At 37.5% G+C, this 24,887-nt stretch overlaps 1 long non-coding RNA gene across 1 annotated transcript; it reads left to right on the top strand.

Annotated features, from left to right (window-relative positions):
• Positions 1-9,576: 9,576 nt before the first annotated feature.
• LOC311624187 lies at positions 9,577-24,344 on the top strand. The gene is made up of 3 exons (XR_014795267.1): positions 9,577-9,605; positions 23,196-23,225; positions 24,254-24,344. It is a non-coding gene; the product is annotated as an uncharacterized lncRNA (long non-coding RNA).
• The last annotated feature ends 543 nt before the right edge of the window (positions 24,345-24,887 follow it).

Raw genomic sequence — 24,887 nt, 5'->3', positions numbered from 1 at the left:
TCCTGGTCAGGGTACATGCCCCAGTTTTAGGCTTGTTCCCAGGAAGAAGCCATGCAGGAGGCAGCTGATTGATGTTCCTCTCTTGAATCAATGTTTCTTTCTCTTCCTCTCACTTCTTCTCTCTAAAAGTCATCAAAAATATTTTTAAACAAACAAACAAATAAATATTTAGTGGCATTTACTATATCCTTTTATTATTTTAATGTCTTACAATGTATCTTTAATGATGTTCTGTTTTCATCACTGAAATTAGTAATCTGTGCCTTTTTCCCCTCCCTCCCTTTATCCTCTGTTTCTCACCTCCCTCTCTCACCATCAGTCTTATCAGGTTTTTGTTGTTGGTGTTGTTTTTATTACTCTATTTAAAAAGTGACCATTTGTTTTGTAGTCTTTTGTTTTAATAAATTTTTGTTTTTATGCTTATTTCCTTTTTCTTTTTTATATTTTCTTTGTATTCATCATGTTGCTTTTTTTTTTTCTCATTTCTTGATATGGACACATTTATTGAATTTTAGCCATTCTTCTTTTCTAATATATGCAAGTTAGGGAATACTTTTTTAAAAAGCCCAATCCCATAAGTTTTGATATGTATTTTCATTATAAGTTAGTTACAGATATTTTATAATTTTGGTGATTTTTTTCTTTGAACCATGGATTACGTAAAGATATACTTCTTAGTTTAAAAATAGAGACTTTTTAGTTACCTTTGTTATGATCTTTAGCTTAATGCCACTGTAATTAGAGTATATCCTCTATATTATATAAATTTTATGAAATTTGGTGAGACTTTCTATATAGCTTATTATATGTAATTTTGGCAAAGTTCTGAAGATATTTGAAAAAACTTGTCATTTCTATAGTTTTTGGGGTACAATTTTCTGTTAGAATGAGGTCAGGGTTGCTAATCCTGTATTAGTCTGCTCTATAGTCCAGAGTTTTTTGTTTGTTTGTTTGTTTGGTCAGCCTTTTAACTCAGAATTTTTATCATAATCTTCTGTCATTTTAATCAAATGCTATCCATATATTTATTAAAATGTGATATTACTTTCTCCTTTATTCTATTAATGTGGTATATTATATATACTGATTTTTTAAAATGGTAAATGAACTTTTCATTATTAGTTCTGATAAATTGTCTCTTTAAATTTATTCCTCTGGATCTGTTTGCTAGTATTTTTTACCCCTTGAATTTGTGGCTTTGTGTCTTTTTTTTAAATAAGTTTTTATTGATTTCAAAGAGAAAGGGAAAGGGAGAGAGAGATAGAAACATCAATGATGAGAGAGAATCATTGAATGGCTGCCTCCTGCCTGCCCCCTACTGGGGATGGAGCCTGCAACCCAGGCATGTGCCCTGACCAGGAATTGAACTATTACTTCCTGGTTCATGGGCTGATTCTCAACTGAGCCACACTGGCTGAGCATGGCTTGATGTCTTTTGTCACTTGGGTAAATTCCTAGTTACTATCTATTAAGTATTATTCTGTCATTTTCTGTCTTCCTTCCTTCTGGGATTTAAAATACTTTTATTTTAGAACCTCTCAGTATCTCCCATATAATTTTTACATTATTTCATGTACTTATCACTTTGTGGGTTTTTTTTTTAATCCTGATCCATTTCTTTTTCATTAATTTTCCATTTAGCTTGCTATAATGTTAATAACATCATTATGTTCTTAATATCTATCATTGCATTTTTCAGTTCATAGTTTTCTTTTTCTTTCAAAAATAAACTTTCATTCTATTACAAACTTTTCTTCTTAAAAAATCATTGAACATATTAATCACAGTTATTTTTATATCTTATATCTTTAAATTCAAGATATCCTGTGGGTTTATTTCTGTTATCTGTACTTGATATCTTTTTTGTCATTTATTTTGGTCATATTATCTTTGTTATATCTGTTCACTTTTGTTGAATACAAGCTATTGGCTTTCATAATTTCTAGAGGTATTGTCAAGTCTGTTTTATTTTCAACTTTCTCCAGAAAATATTTCTTTTTGTTTCTACTAGGCAGCTAAATTAGAATCACTGATTGTCCCATGTCACTCTAATCCAATTGGGCACTGAGATTATTTGAATTTCAGTTCAGTCTTTAGCATGTTTGAAACACTTCTAATTTTATATTCCCCCCCTCCCCCCACCCTCCAGTTGTGGTCTTTGAAGTATTAACCAAAACACCAGAGCATTTACCAAGGATCTTCTTTCCTGGCATGCAATGTACTCCAGTTCTTGTCCTCCTAGCAATAAAAATCTAGCAAAATTGTTGATCAGCTTTTCAGCAACTTTTCTTTCACTTTTAAAATAAACAAAAACCTTGAGGGGAAAAGTAGAAACCAAATGCCTGGATCATGTCTCCAGACTTCCTCCTCTTCCTCCTCATTTTTCTTTTCCTTCTTCTTGATATGTACCCTTTGGATCGTCACTGCCTCAATAGCTCTCCATTGCCTCTAAATAGGTTTAAAACTAATGTATTCAGTCCTTGTCATTTTCAAGGAATTGGAGATGGGTCAAAGCTATTTAAACTACTGTTACCTGGGGCAAAACCCAAAACTAAATTGATGAAATGTATTATTCTCTTTTACTTATAGTTGTCTCTATTTTTAGAAATATACTCAATGCTTCACGCCTGAACTATAGTAACCATCCTTGATTTGTCATTTCCACAACTATGTGCTGTCAATTCTTTTCCAGAATGTTTTTTAACTCCTCTGACTACTATCACCAAATCTAAGCCACCTTTTTATATTTCATTAAAATAACTTTTATACTGGTATTCTTACTGTCATTCCTGTCTTACTACTATTCATACTTCATTTAGAAACAAGAGTTATCTTTTAGTAAATGATCGCTTTAGTGTCATGACCTTAAAATGACTTGAATTTGAAATAAAATCCACTTCTTAGCAGGGCTGGCAAGGCCTTCTATGATTTGGCCTATGACTATTGTCCAACCTCATCTCACAACCATTTCCTCCTTTTAAACCATGTTAGCTACAACTGCCTTTTACATTTTCTAAAGCACAATTTCTTCACACATAATTTTTGCCTTTACAATTTCTTAAATACACGAAGTTGTTCTTACCTCTATCTCCTTGCCCCCTTCAATGCCATCACAGAGTCTTGCATGAGCTATTTCCCTGACACTCTTTGTGAACTATGTCTTTTTGATCCTTCAGGTTGTCACTTTACTATCACATTAATAAAGTTTCTACATTATGTGATATAAACATCCTACCATAAAAAAAATAGAAGGTAAATACAAGTGAGGAAATGAGTAATAAGGGAATGATTTGGGAGGACATAAATTGGAACATAATTTGAACATAAGTATAGGACTGATGCAAAAGCTTTGGGAGCCAGGCAGTGTTGAATAATAATGGAAAAACACACTTGGAGAAGTAGAATATGTATATATTATAAAGAAACTTGGGAGGTTGGCAGAAGAATTTAAATTTGACATTTAGTAAAAGCAAAAGAGGAGAAGAGGAAGGGTGATATGATGAAAGCATGGGTTAAAGATTAAGCTGTCAATAGTATGCGGGGGTTTAGAAGGAATCAGTAAGGTCAGTTTGGAGGCTGCTCTTTGTAATCCAGGTGTGAGGTGATGAGTGGATGGATGAAGGTGTTAGCAGTGAGGATGGAGAGGGTATGGATTTCAAAGGACAATTTGGCAGGCCATGATGACTGATGGGATGTAAAGAATTAAGGGGACACAGTCAATGTTGCCCCCCCTCCCCCCAAATTTTGTGCCCAGAAGACTGGGAAGTAAGGAAGTAAGAGGAAGAGATAATAAATGCATTGTATTAATATATCAATTTGGAGGTAACAACAGATTATGCAAGAGAAAAATTGCCTCAGAAGAAGTGGAAAATGAGGATGTTTATTTTCAAAGAAGAGGATAACCTGGAGGTGTGGTCATAGACGCTGATGTCTCAGAAGCTAAAGGAAAAGCTCTTGGAGTGCCTGCTTTCCCTGAAAAAGGAGCAGACAGACAGGCTGAAATTGCAATGTCTGGTCTTAGAAAGTGAGTTGTAAAACCGAGTAATCTCAGGGTGATCATCTGCTTCTTGACTTCCTTTTTCTTTAAAGAGATAGCAAGGACTTTGTTGACCATGACAGAGATAAGGGGAGGTCATATTTTAGAATTCTCTTGCTATGGTGTCCTAACATATTGGGTTTATAAAACCCTAAATGTGTATTTGCCCTAAATATTTTTCTTCTTTTTTCAAACCCATATGTATTTTGGAGTCAATTTAATCCATATGTTTCTGATTAATTTATGCTTAGCTCATCAAAATATTTTAAGAAGAAAAGCTTATTGAAAAAAAAAAGGCAACATAAAAATGAAGTCATGCTTCACTAGCCACTGATGAAATCAACTCCAGAAGACTGTAGCTTAGTCAGAAAATCAGAGGGCCCAATAGGTTCCAAAATTTGGAAACTTATGGTTATGACCCAAGTGAATTGAGTATGTTCAACATTTGGGGAGAAATCTTAATATTTTTTCTTTTTTTTAAATGATTTTATTTTATGTATTTGGTTTTTACTTCTGCATGCCTTGATTTGTGCTTTGTATTAACTATGGTTTCTTTACTTAGTTGTTCAGCCATGTTGATATTTATAATAGTCAAGTGGGAAGGAGGCTGGGAGATGGTATAATTTAAAATAAATTCTATCTCTTTGCCTTTCCTTCTCTGCCCTCTTTTCAGATATAGTTTCACATACTTTCTCCCTCTATGTTGGTTTTAGCCTTATTTTTCTTCTTATTTTACTCCTCACATACTCTTTGAGTGATTGTGGCCACTCCATGAACTAAACACATTCAAATTTATCTTGAGACTTCAATCTACTCCCTTGTGTTCTAGACTAGTATATCCGACTACTTATATTTTAAATGTCCCATGGGATAAAAATATGAACACACCCAAAACAGAACTCAACTTTATTTCTTAATTCCTTCTTTCTTCTTTTTTTTCGTCCTATAATCTCTATTCTAGAGATTATGATACTGTCATCCACCTTGTGACGCAAATTGAATACAAAAGTGTCAGCCAAGATTCTTCTATCTTGTTCATTTTATCAGACACAAACCTTCCAACTCTACCTCTTAAATAACTTTCATGTTTTTCTTTTTTTTTCTCCATCTTCACTGCCACAGCTTCCAAAGGAGAGTCTCCAAATTAGTATAGTTTGTTCTAATCTTGCTCCTCTTCACTAAATCTTCTCATTTCTGTTACTGCCACCATTCTCAACTTAAAATTTTTAGTGTTCCTTATTTTCTGCATGATGAAATTCAAACTACTGTGCATTGTTTCTAAGATACATTACCTTCCCTCATTTACCTTTAAAGCTCATTTCCTTCTACTTTCCCCCCCTCTCACACCAAATTCAGTCACACTGGATTTCTTCAAACTATCCATTTCAAATTCTTCAAACTATCCATTTTGGTTTTTTAGCCACATGCTCTTTACACATAATATTCCTTTTGCTTGGAATGCTCATCTTCTATAATCTTTGCCTGCAACACTCCTATATCTCCTTTACATCTGTGTTCAAACATAACTTATCCCAAAAGCCCACCCTTACCTCCCTTATCTGCATATTCTATAGGAACTTCTGTTCTTTATCTAGCATCATAAGAATGATTTATTTCATTTTAATTGTTTGTTTAACCTCAAACCCCACTAAAATATAAACTCTTTGAAGGAAGATTTCTTGTCATCCTTACCATTGAAACCTTAACATCTAGCACACTGAACACCTGGTACCTAATAGCTATTGCTTTCAATAAATTCTTGTTGAACAGATGAGTGAAAATTTTTTTCATATCTGTGTACTTTTACACATGTGATTTCTTCTGTCTTCAATGTCTTCCTTTGTCTTGTTTGATCAGTGAATTCCTACCTTTACTTTGACAATGTATTAACATCCCATAGAACTAGTTTCTATAATACACACTCTGAAATGCTGTCACCCAGTTCTCTTCTTGACACAACAGGACAATTTTGAAAATTAGAGAAACAAAGTGGCTTAATGAAGGTCAGACAGCTGGCTTTAATGGTGAACCAGAAGGCAGGAGTATTTTCTAATTTCCATAACTTTTTAGTCATTGATAACTTGGTTTCATTTGTTAAAGGCTTGCCATTTTTAATGACATCAAATCACCTTTTCATTTTACTATTTGCTAACAAAAGACACATGGTGTCATCAATTTCTGGTTCCTCCAATAACAAAAGAAAAGTAGGATAGTAAGAGATGAGTACGCATATGCCATTGATAATGGGAGATTTGAGAACATTAACAAAAGCATGAGGTGGGCTTCACTGTCTTGAGTAAATTTTTCCACAGTAATAAAATGATCAGTGCTACACATCATCAGAGTTGGGAGTCTCTCCTTGGGAATTTGGTGTTTATTTTAACCAACACTTTTTAAAAAATTTTGTGGCTCCTCCCTAAAGATGTAAAATTTCACCATTTATTAAGTTTTCTTGGCTGAGTTGAAGATTATAGCATTCACATTCTCACATGCAAAATATTTCCTAATCGTAACAAACGTTTCACATCTGCTCTGGGTAACTAGCCAAAAACCAAGAAATAGAAGCATTCTTAGAGGACCTTTGTTGATCCCCAGCCAGTCTCCTTGACATTGGAGAACTAGAGTGAAAGGGACTCCTCCCCCACCCTCTTTCTTTCCCCAAGTATTCCTTTCTTTGGTTACTTGATGACACCTTCTGCTTGGAGAGCACACCCCTCTATGCTAATATTTAGGAACTAGGCCAGAGTTCCAGTTGTGTTTTTAGTTCTGTCTACTCTTTCCACACCCATTGGAAAGCCAAGAACAGATCTGTGTGGCTTCCAACTGCTTCTTGGCTACACTGGTCTCACTTTTACCACATGGAAATTCTTCACCCAATGTAATCAAACTTAACTCCAACACTTAATAAACACTCAAGTGGTGATTTACAAAGATCCAACTAATAGCATATTCATTTTATCATTCTGCTCTAATTTATTGGTGGTATTTTCTATAGTAATCTCAGCTTCATGGTTTCATTCTATTGTGATTTTGGCTAACCAGTCTGGGCAAATAAGAAGAGACTCTTGTCTGTCTCTGGAGTAAAGAGGAATGAAGTTGTCCAAAGATTATTCATATTGGAAATGACTTTGTGTGCTTTCATTATGATCCAATTTCCTCTATTTATTGGAAGCTGAAGTTCAGCTAGTAATGAATGTCATAGATGGTGGATCATTTTCATCACTGTCACCTGATTTCCAGGCATAGCTTTGACTGGCAAAGTGAGAACATTGCTGATACAATTTTAGATGGAGATGAAGCATTAGCACAAAAGGGAAGATTTAAAACAAAACATATTTAGTGGCAAGTGACAGAAAATCTAACATAGATTGGCTGAAAACCTAACTGAGAAGGAAGCCAAAGAGAAGATGCACTGTAGAATTGAAAAGATGAGTAGTTTTGCTTCAGGCACTGCTGGCTCTAAGGACTGACACAATGTTGTCAGTGGTTGTCTTCCATTGTCCCTCTGTTTCCTCCATTTTTAAGCAGACTGTTTCTCCATGGTGGGTGGCAAAATGGCCTTCAGTATGTTCACGTGTACATTTTATCCCTCTAATAACTTCAGTAGAAAAGGGAGTGCTTCTTAAAGATTTTCAAGCTAAAGTGGCGAGGTTAACTCTGACAGCACTGACTGTAGTTACATGCTTTCCTGAACCAATAATAGCGACTATGTATAGAAGATGCTGATTGGCCAGACCTAGGTTATATGCCTTTGAATAACATGGAATGTGAATAAGATTGAGATGGTTTCACACAGGATTATCAGAATTTGTTATCATAAGAAGAAGAAATATACTTGGAATAAAAAGATAACTTTTCCCCACTAAGTTCTCACAACTGGCTCTATTGAGAACAAAAATTCTAGGAAAGAAAATAAGTATAAAAATATCCCAAGAGGAAGACTTTATGTCCTTTTAAACAACTGTCAAAGCTGAAGACAAACCTGATAGCCAAATACCATAGCAGACCCAGAAACCCTTGGTAGGCTATATTTACCAGAAGGTAGTCATTGCTGAGAAATAGGGTTACTGTGCTCACAGGTAGACTTTTGGGGAGTGTAGTCATGTCAGTAGACATATCCTATAAATAAAAAGCTAATATACAAATAGACCAAACAGTGGAACAACCAGTTGCTATGATGTTCACTGACCACCAGGGGGCAGTTCTCAATGCTGGAGCTGCCCCCTGGTGGTCAGTGTGCTCCCACAGAGGGAGCACTGCTCAGCCAGAAGCAGTGCTCATGGCTGGTGAGTGCAGCAGCAGTTGCGGGAGCCTCTGCTGCTTCCATGGCAGATGGACTTCTCTCTGGGATCCCAGACTGAGAGGGTGCAGGCCTGGATAAGGGACCTCTTACCCTTTACCCCAGTCCATGAATGTTGGGCATGGGCCTCTAACACACACACTCTCTCTCTCTCTCTCTCTCTCTCTCTCTCTCTCTCTCTCTCTCTCTCTCTCTGGTATCACGTATGAGAGCAAAGCAGAATAATGACCTGCTTATTTCTAAAGAAAACCAGCTTTATTTCCTCTATTTTTAGTTGTACAAATGGTACACCTGGGGATTTCCAAGGGGATATGGTGAGAGCCAAATGACTATTAATGTGTTTCCTGAGACTCTGCCTGCCTTTGCCTAGGACATCCGGAAATTGCATCCTCTTTCCCCTTGACAGGGAAGAAAAGGTGGGGGGAGGGGCAAGGTCTAGCAGTGTGATACTTTGGAGGAAAGAGTGTATTTCCTCTCTTCTACACTCTCTAGTCTTTGTGCAAGTGGTCAAAATGGATAAAATGGATTGAGAGTAAAACAGTGAGGGGCCTCAGGAGACTACTATTCAGCCTGAATGCAGAGAATGTGTTTGGAGGTCATGCTGGTTAAGTCTATAATGGTACTCAACTCTGTGCTCCAGTGATGAACTACGTGTCTTGGGCATTTTAGCCACAGTTGGAAATGCAGCCTTTTCTCTGCTTTTTTGTTCTCGTCCAGACTCCTTGCTTCTGGAGCTTGGAACATTTTTTTTTTTTTTTTCCATCTTTGCACTCAAGGGCAAACATTCTCCCAGGTAGCTGGAAGAGGTTTCTTTTCTTGAATGATAGCTGCTCTGAATATAAGTAAATTTGTTTGTAATGGAAGAAGGATACCCCAATGCTCTTAAGGCTGTAGTGGACCTAAGGAAAGCATGAAGCCGCATGTGTTGAAATGGATTCTGTCATTATGGAAACTTTTCCCTATAAGCAGGGACCCTCCACATAGGCAGCACTTGACCTCAGAGGCTGTACAAAGATGAGGATGTTCCTTCACTTACTGGTCCTCAGGTAGAATGAGGAACCACTGTACCTCCACCATCAAGCCTTGCCCTTTCCTCTGCTGCTTCCTTTGGCTGGGCCCAGGCCTATTCCTAACAGCTTCCTTTTTCCATTTCTTCTCTGTCATCTTCCCTCAGGCTTTCCCTGCAGTCTGCCAATCCAACTGGCTCCTTTGCTGACCACTCTTCAATAATTTATCTTTGAAGACATTCAACTCCATGTCGCCACTAAGGTAAGGAGTTTGGAGGATAATGGAGGCTCAGAGTAAGCTTCAGATTAGGGGAAAATGATTACTTCTTCTTAAGCTTTAGAGATACTCAACTTCACACTAATTTACTCTTTTTTTAAAGTAAGGTATTTCTTTTAAAACCAGGGATGGGGAACCTTTTTATCTGCCAAGGGCCATTTGGATATTTACAATATAATTTGCGGGCCATCCAAAATTATCAACTTAATGAGCCTGCTATATTGGTCAAATATTTAATCAACTCACCCCTATTGCCTTGGCAGATCCAGACCAAATGATTTCTTAGGCCTTATACTGCCCTCGGGCCAGACATTCCCCTTTAAACGAATAACAGAATTTTGCATTCTGTACCTAATAAGTAATAACCATACATGTAGCAATAAAATTCATATAGCAGTTTCCAATTAATTTTTATGTTCTTATCTTTTTTACTTTCAAGTGATTATTTTCATTTTATAGACAGGGAAACATTCAAAAAAGGTATATCTTGCCAAAGACACACAGCTAGTAAATGGTCTTCCCACATAAAACAAACACTTCTGATTATTAGCAATAAGCAGGAGAGAATTACCAATAAAATGATCATTTCTTTAACTAAAAAAGTTAATGACTTTGCTTGAATTGGAATCTATAAAGTTTGTTAATTTTGTCTTTTAAACATGCCCCATAGTTTGAGTCCCCAGATTCTTTGTCTGCTATTCCATATTCTGTATTGTTCTACCTGGATTCTGAATATAAATAACAACTCTCATATGGTAGCCAGAACAGAACTCCCTTACTGCACCCTCCATGTTGCGTTCAGTGGCTCCTGGCTTTACTTAAGATCCTTTCATCCACCTGCCAAACATCTACTTGTCCTCATTTATTTTCAGTGCACAAACCTATTCCTGATTGAGCCAGTGGATAGCTAAAATCGCTTACAAATACGCTTTCTATTTGGGGACCAGCACTGTCTTTCAGTGTTTGTTCATTTTGTCATTCGATTCAGGGACTGCCAACTAAGAAATTTATTTCTATTTTCATTCTATATTTGTCCTCATGGCAGGAAATTGTATTCAGTAACACTGTCAAACTTTTTAAACTCCAAATTAGAAATTTCTTTTCTTTTCTTATGCAGTGTACAAGTAATTTATGCTTGACTCTGAGTCAACATATCATTTGATTTACCTCCTTACTTGCTATATCTAGAGGTACTGGAGAAATGTGAGCCATGCCATGTATAAGAAACATTTTACCTGTTATTGAAAATTCAAAAGCTGGGGGGAAATCACTGAAACTTTGCAAAGTTTACTGTGTTTTCCCCCAGGTACAAAGCTTTCTAGTTTTCCAAATTTGAAGGTAAATGGAGTTTCATGGTTTGCCAATACTTAGAGACAAACAAATGATTATCAAATAAGGTAGAGGGCTTGGTTCAGGAGATAAACACCTGGAAAGGAATCTCATGCTCCAGGCAATGTTTACATATCTGCATGGAATTCATGGGCAGCTCCGCCAGAACTGAAATACTTAAACCATTTGCTTGTGATATTTCACAATTTATTCAGTGCTTTGCCAAAAGTGAAAACCGAGACAACTATTAGAAAATCAACGTGATGATTTGAGGAGACCTGGAAGTAAATGTGTTTGAGAGGCAGAGACAAATTATGTAATGTGGTTAGATTGGCTATAAAAGAAGGGTGCCTGTACCTCAGAGTGAAGTAATTATAAACTATTCTTTGATTGTACTGTTGCTAAACAAAATTGAAGAGTTATGTATGAAATGAAGCAGATGAAAATATAAGCAAATTTCAAGCGGTAAAATAATTCTATTTTTAAAAAATATATTTTATTGATTTTGTACAGAGAGGAAGGGAGAGAGATAGAGAGTTAGAAACATCGATGAGAGAGAGTCATCGATCAGCTGCCTCTTGCACACCCCCTACTGGGGATGTTCCCGCAACCAAGGTACATGCCCTTGACCAGAATCAAACCCGGGACCTTTCAGTCCCCAAGCCGACGCTCTATCCATTGAGCCAAACCGGTTTCGGCAATTCTATTTTTTTTTAAGATGAGATTATTTTTAATGAAATATAAAGTAGCAACTTCATGGCTTAACTCATTTAAAACTTGCTGTCTGGAAAAAAAGGATAAGGAATAACATAACACTTTGTGTGTTTGTGTGATGAGCATATAGCTATGAGGTTCTATGTTGTTTATGATCAAGTATTTACAAAACAAAGCAAAAAAGGGTGCATTAATTCACAGTTGGAGAATGAGTTAGCTTTTGGGAGGCCAATATTATAGAAACAGAGACATCCATTAAACCTTGTGCAGGAGCAGACAATGCCAAGAATGACTTGAGTTTATTGAGGATTATCTGGAGTTCCCTAAATAACATTGTCCTTACAGCAATCCCATTTGTGAATGTATTGCCAAATAGAATGAAATCCTTTCCTAGAACAAAACTCTATATTCCCATATATTTCTATATTCACAATAGTCAAAGTATTTGGTTAAAAAAAATCTTAAGTACTAGGATAAAGAAGAAGATGTAATACACACACACACACACACACAATATATATATATATATGGAATATTATTCAGGCTTATAAAAGAAGAAAATCGTGTTATCTGGTACAACATCAATTAACTTGAGGAGCATTATGCTAAGTGAAGTAAGTCAGACACAGAAAGGAAAATATTGTGTGATATCACTTATATGTGGAATCTAAGAAAGTATAATGTGAGAAACAGAAAGTAGAGTGGTGGTTATCAGGATCTGGGGTGCACAAAAGAAAGAGAGAGGCTGGTGAAAGGGTTCAAATTTTCAGCTATAAGATGAATTAAGGTATGAGGTGCTAATCTAGAACATGGCATCCACTATATAATTGAAATTTGCTAAGAGAGTACAACTTAAATGTTCTCCCTAAATAATTAAATACATAAATGGTAAACATGTGAGGTGGAGGTGTGTTAATTAAATGCATGGGGGAATCCTTTAAAATGTATTCATATATCAGCTCATCAATTTGTACACTTTAAATACCTTACAAATTTGTCAATGTACCTCAATAAAGCTGAAAAAAATATTCTTTTAATCTATGTATAAGCCAGTTGGACCTGGGAGGAAATGAAGGCAGACATTCTTTGTGTGTCAAAAAGCATGTGATTCAAAAGAAAAAGGGGTGGGAGGAGGGAGAGAGGGAGGAAGAAAGAAAGAGAGAAAGAAACAAAAGGAAATGGTTACTATTATTTTATCTTTTACTGCTTATAACTTTCACCTTCTTCACTTTTATTTTGATTTGTTCCTTTTCATTCAAGACTACGAATCCGCCAAAACCGGTTTGGCTCAGTGGATAGAGCGTCGGTCTGCGGACTGAAAGGTCCCAGGTTCGATTCCGGTGAAGGGCATGTACGTTGGTTGCGGGCACATCCCCAGTGGGGGGTGTGCAAGAGGCAGCTGATCGATGATTCCCCCTCATCGATGTTTCTAACTCTATCCCTTCCTCTCTGTAAAAAATCAATAAAAAATATATATAAAAAAAAAAAAAAAAAAAAGACTACGAATCCATATACAGTAACAGGTATGGGAAGCATGTGTATTAGAAACATATCCCTATAGGCTTCCCTGAAAATCAAGCCACTTTATTTCTGTAAATAATTAAATGAGTGAGTGAATGAACAAATGCAACATTTCCTAGGGAAAAATACACTGCAATCATTCCAGTATTTTCTGACAATGCTCAATTTTCCCAGAGGAAAAATAGAAACTCTCATTATAGAAAACCTACATCCGGGCTCCGGCTCTCGTATCATCAGTTAAGTTTCCTCCCTTACATTCAGTGTGTCAGCCTAGAGCTGACAACCTTATCTTTGTGCTTCCATTGCCATGAAACCCACACTGGGGTTGTGTAGCAGTCCTTGCCCAGTTGGTTGCAGTGCCAGTGAGGGCCGAGGGTAGGACATTTCCCTGCATTCTCCCTCTCTCCTTAGCTGATGCCAGTGAGATCTGAACTGGGGGATAGAAAAACATTCTGAGGACATTTTGGTAGTTATGATTTAGTCCCAAGGTACAGGGAGACACATCCTTAATATGAATTATTAACATGTTTGAATTGTTGGAGGACACCAAGGTGCTTCCAAACACATAGTTTTAAAGAGATACAAAGCACTTATCTTCTTTATGAAAAGTGGTTCTCACTAATGCCTAAATTTTCTGGGAAGGAACATAACTCATATTTACTTATGCATACTGATTTTATTCTCTGATTCAGTTTGACCTGGGTGTTTTCTTGTAATCCCAAAGGAACCCTCTTGCTATAGGTGATGGTGCATCCATCTCTTCCAGTTGGAAAATGCTGTGATTCAGTGAGGAGATAGTCCATCCCTTGGCCTTACATTTAAGTTGTGTGCTTGGAAACATGCAGGCCTGTAGATTCTAAGCAGTGGTGGGGAGTGTTAAAGAGTGTGGCCCATGAAGTTATATTGGCTAGTTCAAATCCTGGTTCTGCCTCTTTTCTGCTATGCCACTACAGATATGTTCTTTGATCTTTCTATGCCTTAATTTTCTGTTTGTAAAATAAAGGAAATATCACTATATTCCTGGCAAAGTTGCTGTGAGGCTTAAAGGGGTAGGCTCATTAACTCTATGAACTCCTCTGGAATATGTGGAAGCCCAAGGGTATGCATGGGGCAAGTCTAAGATATTCCCAGAACAAAGTCAGGGAAATACCCCTTAGCCCTTTCCCCAAAGCCTGCCTTTGACTGTTCCTATTAAAGCAAGTTCAGTGGCCTCCCAGATAAAGCCAAGGAGGCTCTGCTGACTCTTCATGGGTAAAGGTCAGCCAGTTGACCTAAAAAGCCCACAAGTAGCTGGTAAAATTTCCATTGTTCTCATTAATATTGTCCTTATTGATGGACAGAAGTGAGACACAGAATGATGAAACAAAGAAGCAACAGATGCTACAATTGTATATAATTATTTCATTTAAAAAATCATGGAATATAGATATCCTAATATCAAAGCATTTGTCTGTTTCTACAATATACCAGGGGCATATCTTCTAAACGGAGTCTACCCGTACCAGTAACTATAAACAGTGGAAGCTTTGAGCAGACATCTTGCCAAAATGACCATCTATCATGTATACCACAATGTCTGTGCTAACTCTACAAGTCTTTAAAAAATATATTCACTACTCTTTATTTCCATTAACTTATTAATTAGGGCACTTTAGCCCAAGAATTATAGTGTTTACTTTTGGAACTAGAAGAGAGAAAGTTATGTTATCTACAGTATAATTTATGACAAATAATGTAAAATAACTTCAATTAAAAATAACATAAATAGCCGAGACCGGTTTGGCTCAATGGATAGAGCGTCGGCTTGGGGACTGAAGGGTCCCGGGTTCGATTCCGGACAAGGGCATGTACCTTGGTTGCGGGAACATCCCCAGTAGGGGGTGTGCAAGAGGCAGCTGATCGATGACTCTCTCTCATCGATGTTTCTAATTCTCTATCTCTCTCCCTTCCTCTCTGTACAAAATCAATAAAATATATTTAAAAGCAAATAACATAAATAGCATTTGCCAATACTCTAGGTTTAGAAAGCCATTGAGCCTCTTTGCAAATGTGTGTAACCTCATAAAATCTATTGCCATCTATGAGGCACATTTTCTAGCTAATATGTCCTAAAATCCTAAAATATCATTGAGTAAAATTAGACTTTATTTAGTTCTACTCCCATTTGATGATTAAATTTCAAACCTGATACTTTTTAGTTGATTGACATACTTTCAGCTCTTCTTTAAAAATAAACCATTTTTTTTCAAGCTCTTTTAAATCACGCTCTTCCCATATTTACTAAAAGCAGTAATGAAGTCAAAGGTCACTGTTCTGGGCAGATGCCCGTGGATATCAGATTCCTAGGAAGATCAAGATACAGCATTGGGGCCCGAATTCCTTGGGAGCGAACATATTCATTTTCAGATCCTTCAGTCTCAGGAGCTCAAACAAAATCTTCTTCCAAAGGCATTTTAAAATTTAAAATTTTTTTTTTTTTTTTTTTTTGCTTGTAGTCATCTTGAGTAATCCTTGTTATAGCAGGCCATTTTCCATGCTTCTCTTTCTTCCAGCCTTGCTTACCTCGTCTTGTGGTTTGGGAATACACTGTATTACATGATGATTCTTTGCATATTCTTTGGGAGGCTGGTAGGTCTCTATAGAATTCTGAGAGTTGGGCAGAGCAAACATTTTAAAAGCAAATAACCATTACAACCTCATTTCTTCAGGATGAAAAGTGTTCTTATCCAGATGGAGATGGACACCTGAGAAGTCACTCTCTGGGCTCCTGTTAAAGTACACTTTGGGAATCCTTCAGATTTGACTCTGTAGCTGAGTTTCTTTATTTCTTAGATGCGATGCCTGACCTTGGACTTTACCCTTTTGGCTCTCAGTTTTCCCTTCTGGAAGACGGGGACCAGAATGCCTAGTTCAGTGGTGGCTGTGAAAGTCTATTGAGCTGATAAAAAATATTCAGTGGTATTGCTATGTATATCTGTCACATAGTAGGCATTCTGCATCCTCAATGCCTTTAGAGTGAGGTCATTTTAGAAGTCTTAAGAAATCACACAATGAATTTTATGATATTTGCCTTGCTTGGACACAAAATGAAAAACAGAAAGGCCTCCTCACCCTATGGGCGGAGTATCACTCACTACATTCTGATTCTTTTTAATAAGAAAAGGGCGTCTTGAATGGGGTGGGAAAGACAAGCCCACATGGCAGAAAGTCACAGGACACAAGATACACTTTATTACATGGAATGTTTCTGTACCACAGATGTGGTCATCAGCAGAGATAACTAGTTTATAAGCCCTCCCTGGAAACTCCTCACCATTCTTAGAAAAAAAAAAAAAAAAAAAAAAAAAAAAAAGTGATCCTCAGCCAAGCTCTGCACTGAAGCTCAGCCCATGATGAAAACACTCCCAAGTGTTCCACATTGAAAATAAGTGGGAAGGAGAAATGATGAGCAGTGCATTTCCAGCCAAGAAGCAAGACCAGGGTCACCTAAGAGGCTAAAAACCTATTAAAACAATATCTATTGCGGTCTTATCTCTTTGTATGTCTGTCTGTCTTTCCCTCCTTCCCCCTCTCCCTCCCTCTCTTTCTTCCTTTCCTCCTTCTTTTTTTTTTTTTTTTTTAATCTCCTTTCCTTCTTTCCTTACTTTCTTTTACTTTAATTTCCTTTTCTTCTTTCTCCTCTTTTTTCCTAATGGAAAAATATAACTTTGTGTCAAGAAAACACTGTGTGTCTCTATTTGGTATTGGACATGTTGACATGATGAGGAGACATTCATTCAAATTATGAACTTTGTAATTATTCATTTTATTGGTGATATGTGATTAACTTGATACTATAAATGTCTAAGGCAGCATTTTAGCATAATGCATATAGATCATGTTTAGGAACCAGAAAAATGTCTGTAAACCCTGGTCTCTTAGTCATTTCAGTTATGTAGCCTTCCCAAATAAGGTATTCCTGAGTGTTAAATGAAACAAATATATGAAAACAGTATATCGGTAATACATATAAACTATGGCTTGACTTAGGTCTGCATCTCAGATGCAGAGCCTGTGAAAGGGGTTCAGCTGGAAGTGATTTATTAGAGAAGGGTTCTCGGGAGAAGGGGGGTGAGGGGTGAAAGGAAGCTAATGAAGTAGGAGAAGGAGCTAAGCCAAGATATGGTTCCTACTGTACTCTGGCTTTAGCTTGATTCATTTCAGGCTCTGGAGTGTTAATTACACCATGGAGTTATTCCAAATTAGATGTGACTGGCTGGCCTTTTGTTTTCTTCATGTCAGCCAGTCATTGGCAGGGGTCTGTCTCTGGGGTGGGAGTGGGATGTGACTTCCTGGACTGCCATTTTTGCCAAGGGGAATTCTCTGAAAAGGGGGCAATTATGAACTATTAGCAGCCAACACATGGGGGTAGGCATACCAACACTGGTTTCTTGGGAGTAGGTATACCAATCTGGTAAAGGGTATTGACTGGAACACCAATACTATCCACTATACAGCTTAATACATAGTTGCTAAAATTACTATAATTCTTAATGAGAATAGCTTAAGGATGAAAAACAAAGTCAAAGATGGTTTATTGTTACCATGAAAGAGTCTGGAGCTTGCTTGAATGCTGGTGGGAATGGTATAGGAGAGAGGAGAGAGAGCTTATAGAAATCTATGACAAATATTTTTTTTTCTGCTGTTGTTGGTTAAAATATGAAAGGAAAAGAAGGAAACAAAGAAAAACACGATCAGGCTGGCATTATAAAACTTAGGAGTTTATAAGTGTGATAAAGACACAAAAGTTCCCTCCTTAAAATAATAATACAAGCTCTGTTGCTGGACTTTTGCATGTTTAGGAATTCCCAGCATCTCTAGAATCCACTTAACCACTCCATGACACATTTTCCCCTCCAGATGTGAACACTAAAGAGTCAGTTGTCAGTTGAATACTCTTGTATTATTTTCTCAGCAATTATTTTAAGGAATGCATTTAAATAAAATGCACTTTTGGCATCATTTTCAAGAATGGATGATGATTTATGCTTCTCTTGCAGGGACAAGATGGCTCTGGGCATGAGTCATGGCTGTAAGGCTGGGAAGATTCCGATGGGAACCTTGCTCTTGCTGGTTGATTCATACCTTACATGGACTTGAGGCTGAGCATGGCTTTTATTAACATGTACATTTTGCTTGTTAAGGCTCAAGCTTCATCTTTCCTCCCCAATTCCAGCCCTGTTTGTATTTCAGACGCACCTGACTCAGAATCTGTGTTTGGGACTTAGAGTGGCTTGGGAATAGCAATTTAAAAAATCTCTGATTATTTGTTAACTAAGATGGGATGATGCAGTTGGGAAATGGGCTATTTCTTTGCAGATTCAAATGGCAGGCAAAATTATAATTTATTCAGTATCGCTGTCTCCGTGGGACGTATTTGGTGCAAATCAAACTGTCCATATACTGAAAAAGCTACAAACCATAGCCCCAATTTGTGCTTTTCTCCATTGCAGAAAGCATTGCTTTGCATGCAGGCTTCAGACGTAATTTTCCCAGTGAAAACTCCCTGCATTGAGCAGCTGTTCCTTGGAAACAATACCAAAGGCTCTCAGGAGCCAAGGTGAATGAACTGTAAGACTGATTCTTGAAACTTTCCAGGTTACAACCATCTCTGTCATTGTCCTTGGCCTTGGTCCTCAAAATGTGTTCTCTAGCCTTGTTTCTCAGACTTTAATGTGCATACATATCTCTTGAGGATTTTGTAAAACTTCAGACTCTGTTTTAGTAGTTCTGGGGTGAGGGCTAGAGATACTGCATTTCTGACGAGCCCCTGGGGGAAGCTTACAAAGATCCCCATTGATTTATGAATCCTACTTTGAGTAGCAAGGCTATACAGTGGTCGATCTTTTAAGAAGATTCTCTGGTCCAATACATTTAAGAGAAATGTTTAAAACCTTTCATTTTTATCTTCCTGTTCAAAACTCTACACATCAATAAATTAAAGAATCTGAGAAGATCTACTCTGAGGAAGTCAGATACAATAGGAACTTATTTTAGTATGTTATCTCTTAACAGCCTAGGGGATTTGATTTTTGTGAAAAGAAAAGATGGCCAGAAGTATGGTATTCCTTCAAATATTTGTCCAGGCCTTTAAATGGATTGAGGGAGGCAGTTAGAAATGTTTGGCTCTCTTTGAGATGACCCTATAACCCTTCTCAGGTAAGTGTTACTGATTCTCCAAATGAGTGAGGCTTAACTCAGGCTCTCAATATCCCCAGTAGAACAATCAACTTTCCTCCTAGAGTTTTGGTATTCAAGATGTATAGTGCTCCTTTCAATCAGTTCTAAAAACTGTTAGGAGTTTAGGTGCTACAATGCTTTATGAAAAGGCCAGCTGAGAAAAGTGATATATAGGAAAGTTAGGTAGGGGAATTTCAAACCCTCCAACTATCTGAAATTATTTGCAAACTTCAGTGTATCTATGTATCAATCCTCTATTAAGTTCCCATGGAGGTTTTTGAGTTTCCGTTCCAGAAACAATTCTTTAGTTCATCACCACCAAACCAGTATTACATGAAATGTTGAAGGGTATTCTTTAAGAGAAAAAGAAGGAAGAGGAAGTGGAGGAGGAGGAGAAGGAAGAGAAAGAGGAGGAGATAAAAATATAAACAATACAATGGCAATAAATGCATATCTATCCACAATTAAATCTAAAAGTCAAAAGAACAAAGAATCTAATGAATAAAATAAATTGATGAATAAAATAGAACCAGAGGCATGGAAACATGGAATAGAATGATGAATCTCAGAGGGAAAGGGTTGCGGAAGATCAACCAAAGATCTTATATGCATATATGCATTTCCTAGGGACACAGACAATAGGGTGGTGAAGGCCTGGGGCAGGGCTGAAACTGGGTGGAGGGGGGCAATGGAGGGAAAAGGGACATCTGTAGTACTCTCAACAACAAGTATTTATAAAAACAACCACCCTTTGAGTAATGGGTGTATTTTAAATATCTTCATATTAATAAGCATTTCCAGGGTTTTCTTATGCAGATACTCTGAGGACCACAGTTTGAGATGAAGTTCTGTTTCCTTAGAGTTTAAGCACAAGCAACCTGGTCCAAAACAAGCTTCTTTGTTTTGGCTCTCTCAATATTTAACTTTGTAAGTCAAGTTCTGCCCTGGATTTTTATGGAGGATATATATAACTTCATGGGAAAACATTAGCATTTTCTCTAAAATGTTATTGAAGATATTGTCATCATGTTAGACTGGCAGAAAAGTCTCAGCAGAAGGGTACAACCTTGCTTCTGCAGTTTGGGGTATAGGTTCAGTAGACCAAAATATTTCTTGATATGTTTTATTATAAAATAAATTAAAATTTTGCTTATATTTCATAAAGCATGTGTTAGCATTAATATAAATATGTAAACGTGTGACTTTTACCCCAAGTTAAGCTAATGCTCTAAATTCTTTGTGCCTTTTGGTATACTCTAGGGCAGTGGTTCTCAACTTTTCTAATGCTGTGACCCTTTAATATGGTTCCTCATGTTGTGGTGACCCCAACCATACAATTATTTTTGTTGCTACTTCATAACTGTAATTTTGCTACTGTTATAAATCATAATGTAAATATCTCTGTTTTCTGATGATCTTATGTGACCCTGCTAGCGGTTCTCAACCCAGACTGCACGTGCAGCAGGCTCTGGTGGGTGGGTGGGGACTTGTGGTTGCACAGACTGGGATGGGGGAGACATGGCCAGCACTCACACTCACCCACAACTGTACACACACACAGACACACACAGCACCCACCAGCTCACAGCATTTTCTCCCTTTCTTTCCCTCCCTCCTAGCTTGCTATCAGAACCTCTCTCAGAACGAGGAAACAAAACAGACTGGGCTTGAAGAGGCCTGGATAGAAGGCTGGGCGGGCAGAGAATGGAGTGGCCCCCACTGGCCTTGACCCCTCCCAGTCAGGGAAGAGTAAGAGGGACACAGGGAGGCAGGGGGGCCTGGAGAACTGAGAAAAACAAAGAGAGACAGAAACTGGGTGAGATCAGGCCGGCAGGAGAGGACAGTTAGGGGTGATCAGGCAGGCAGAGGCAGTTGGGGGTGAGATTAGGCTGGCAGGGGAGGGTAGTTAGGGGCGATCAGGCAGGCAGGCAGAGGCAGTTAAGAGACTATCAAGCAGGCAAGCAGATGAATGGTTAGGAGCCAGCAGTCACAGATTGCAAGAGGAATGTCCTAAACCAGCAGTCGGACATCCCCCAAGGGTTCCCCGATTGGAGATGGTGCAGGCTGAGCTGAGGGAACCCCTCTCACCGATGTGCATGAATTTTGAGCACTGGGCCACTAGTCTATATATATAAAACCCTAAGCAACCAGATGACATGACAACTATGATGCACACTGACCTCCAGGGGGCAGACACTCAATGCAGGAGCTGCCCTCTGCTGGTCAGTGCACTCCCACAGTGGGACGCTGCTCAGCCCCAGGCTCACAGCTGGTGAGCCTCTCCCCCAGATACTCCCCTTGCGTGCCTCTCATCCTTGACAAGCTGGCAGGAAAGGCCAGACTACGGAACAGAGGTTCATTGATCCCTGCAGGCCAGGCCGAGGGACACTACCAGTGTATGAATCTGTGCACTAGGTCTCTAGTAGTTAATAATACTATATTGCATATTGAAAATTTTCTAAGAGAGTGGATCTTAAAAGTTCTTACCACAAGAAAAAAAAATTGTAACTGTGTAGTAATAGATGTTAACTAAACTTACTGTGCTGATCATTTTATAACATATACAAATATTAAGTCATTATGTTGTGCACCTGAAACATATAATTATATAACATAAAATACAGTGTTATATGTCAATTATATACCAATAAAAATAGGTAAATCCCTTTTATGGTTATTCCCAGAAATAAGGGTGTCTTACATTAATAATTTATATTGAGATGTCTTATGATAAGAATTATATAATTTATTTTTTTATTTCAACTTAGTTGATAGGAAGTTCAGTGAAGAATTAAATGCTTAATTACAGTGATTTTTATTAGTCTAATTGTTCAGTATACTTCCTTAAAACTTCCAATGTTTCTATATACATTTAACTTCAACTTTCATGTAAATTCTCTTATTACAGATGTGGTTTTAAAAGTAAATCACTTAATATGTTTTAAGCTGATAGGGAATAAATTAATGCATTTCTTCTATTATTGACTTAAGTTCTCCCAATCATCAATATCTTTTTGTTACTGTTTTTTTAAATAAAAAATACTCCTCATTTTATTGTGGTTGATTCAGGAAGTTGTAAAGGATTGAGCAACAAAAACTCAGAATGGCTGTCATCAGGGTGACTGCACAGCAATTGACAGAGTCCTGGAGGTCAAGAGAGAACAAAGATTATGCTGTTTGACCAATATCTTCAGGAGACTTCTGGGGGTAGTTTTGCCCTTTTTATGAAATTGCAGAGCCATACTACAGCATTTCTCTAACATCATTTAGTTGCTGTCTAGTAAAGCATTTTTATGTACCTTCTCTCATACAACCCTTCCCCTAACACTACATGCCTCATGTCATCTTTAAGACTGAGGATTGGACCCAGAAAGTATCGGAGAACCCATCTAATGTCAATCAAGCAAGAAGCAAAACTGGCATTGAAACTTGCTCGTAAGATACAAAATCCACAATTGTGCCTCACTGACCTTGCTGACAACATTTCCTCACTTGATGCCATGTAGTAGGTGCAAATAGCCTCATTTGTCACAGCCTCTTGGCTCTGCCATTTGTTTAAATGGAAAATACTTGCTAGATAATAACTAAGTAAAAGGTATGTGTAAGAAAACAAAGGAAAAAAATGTTAGTTTTAACAACAATCTAGGGTTTGACAAAGTGCTGATTGATGCTCTCTTTGGTCCTAAAGATATTTGGGTTGGTTTTGAAATGAGAAATAGGGATGACTTTAGCATAAAGGAATTTTCTTAAAATTCCAACTCATTGGCTAAAGAAAGCATCTTATTTTAATAGGAATGAAGTCCACATGAATATTACACACAGGTAAGTTTTCATAAAAAAGCTACATTCTTCCCAGGCATGAGTGATGTTCTGAGCTGGGAATTAAATGACATTCACAACCAGTTAACACTGGAAAACCAAACTGAACAAATAAATAACAATAGCAAGCAGTCAATTAAACTATTGTGTATTCCATATTTTATCAAACATACAGCCTGTTCTTTAATTCCTGAATTGTTCCTTCCTTTGATGATTAGACACTCAACTGGGGATCAGGTGGTACTACATTGACCTTTTCAGGTTACTGTTATTAAAACTCATGTTAAACTATTGAAGTTAAATTTCTTCCTCGCTCTTTGTTACATGTGCATGTACACACATACACCCACACGCAGTATCAAACAAATATTCATGTTTGTAATGGAATGTGGTGAGTACTTGATAGATAATTTTCATGATACAAGATGGATGAGACTGCCCTTTATCTCAGTGGTTCTCACCTTAGCTACCCAAATGGTATCCACATTGACCATTGGCCACTATGTGAACAGGAGGAGTAGGTTTTTATACAAACGACAAAAGCTCAGGGCAGAGCCACTGTGGAGATGTCATGATAGACCACAAACTGCTGGAGACCAGCAACATATCTCACATTTGCTCTTTATCCTTCACTTTCTGTAGCACAGTGGAGAGCACCTAGAAGATGCTCCCAAGAGACTTCCTTATTAGTGGAGTGGGAAAAAAAAAAAAGTCTACTTCTCTCATTGCCTGAGAACTGAATAGAAGCCAGGAAAAGAAAAGAAATATTCTCTCTTACCATTCCCTTCCATCTTTTTTTCTTCTTCTTCTTCTTTCTTTTTTTTTTTTTTTTTTTTTTTTTTTTTTTTTTTTTTTTTCATTTAGCATATACAGGTGGCCCCTGCTCTTCAAAAGCTTGTTTCATCACTTTATTTTTACAAAAGACCTATATTAGTATCTACTTTTGTTAATTGAAAGAAACCCAAAGAGGATTTTCACTTTTGGGGGAAAAAGGTGAAAACTGAAAATAACCTTCAGCATTTGTCTTGCAGCAGGCATTGTAGGCAGATTCACCCCACACAGTGAGAGTGGCACCAGGAGGCTCCTTCCCCAGGCACCACATGCAGCATCTGAGCATCAGGCCCCCATGGCTTTGAACTGTGTCTGTGAGTATCTGTGATTTATCTCAATTTGTTTTGTGCACGTGCTAGCAAGATGTGTTCTAAAGTATCAGAAATATATGACTTTAATCTTAAAGGGCATGTAGGTGGAGGGCAGGTTTGCAGGAAGTTTTGAGTGCCTACAAAGACTGTGTGATAGAAAAATGCATGAAGCTAAGATTGGCCTTCCAACCAATCACAGCAAAGAACCTTGACCTTCCATATTGAGGCAGACAGACATTAAAGAAGGTGTAGATGTTAATGACCTGCTTGCCTTGATGGATTCAGACGATGGTAAGGTATTAATAGATCATCTCTCCCTCTCTCTTACACCCCAGTCTCCTGTAACTCCCACCATGGCAACCTCAGACAACTCAGCTTAACACACCATCATCACCATTTCTCAGCCTGCCAGTGTGCTCACTGTCTTCCCGATTCTGGTAAGTGAAAATGCACTGTACATACATTATTTCCACTCTTTACAACCTGTGTTCTTTTCATATTCCAGCTTTTCTATATGTTAGTG

This window comes from Pipistrellus hanaki (assembly GCF_964339955.1).
Source record: "Pipistrellus hanaki genome assembly, chromosome: 6".
Lineage (NCBI taxonomy): Eukaryota > Metazoa > Chordata > Mammalia > Chiroptera > Vespertilionidae > Pipistrellus > Pipistrellus hanaki.
The sequence above is the reverse complement of the archived record's forward strand: the minus strand, read 5'-3'. Positions and strand labels throughout refer to the sequence as shown.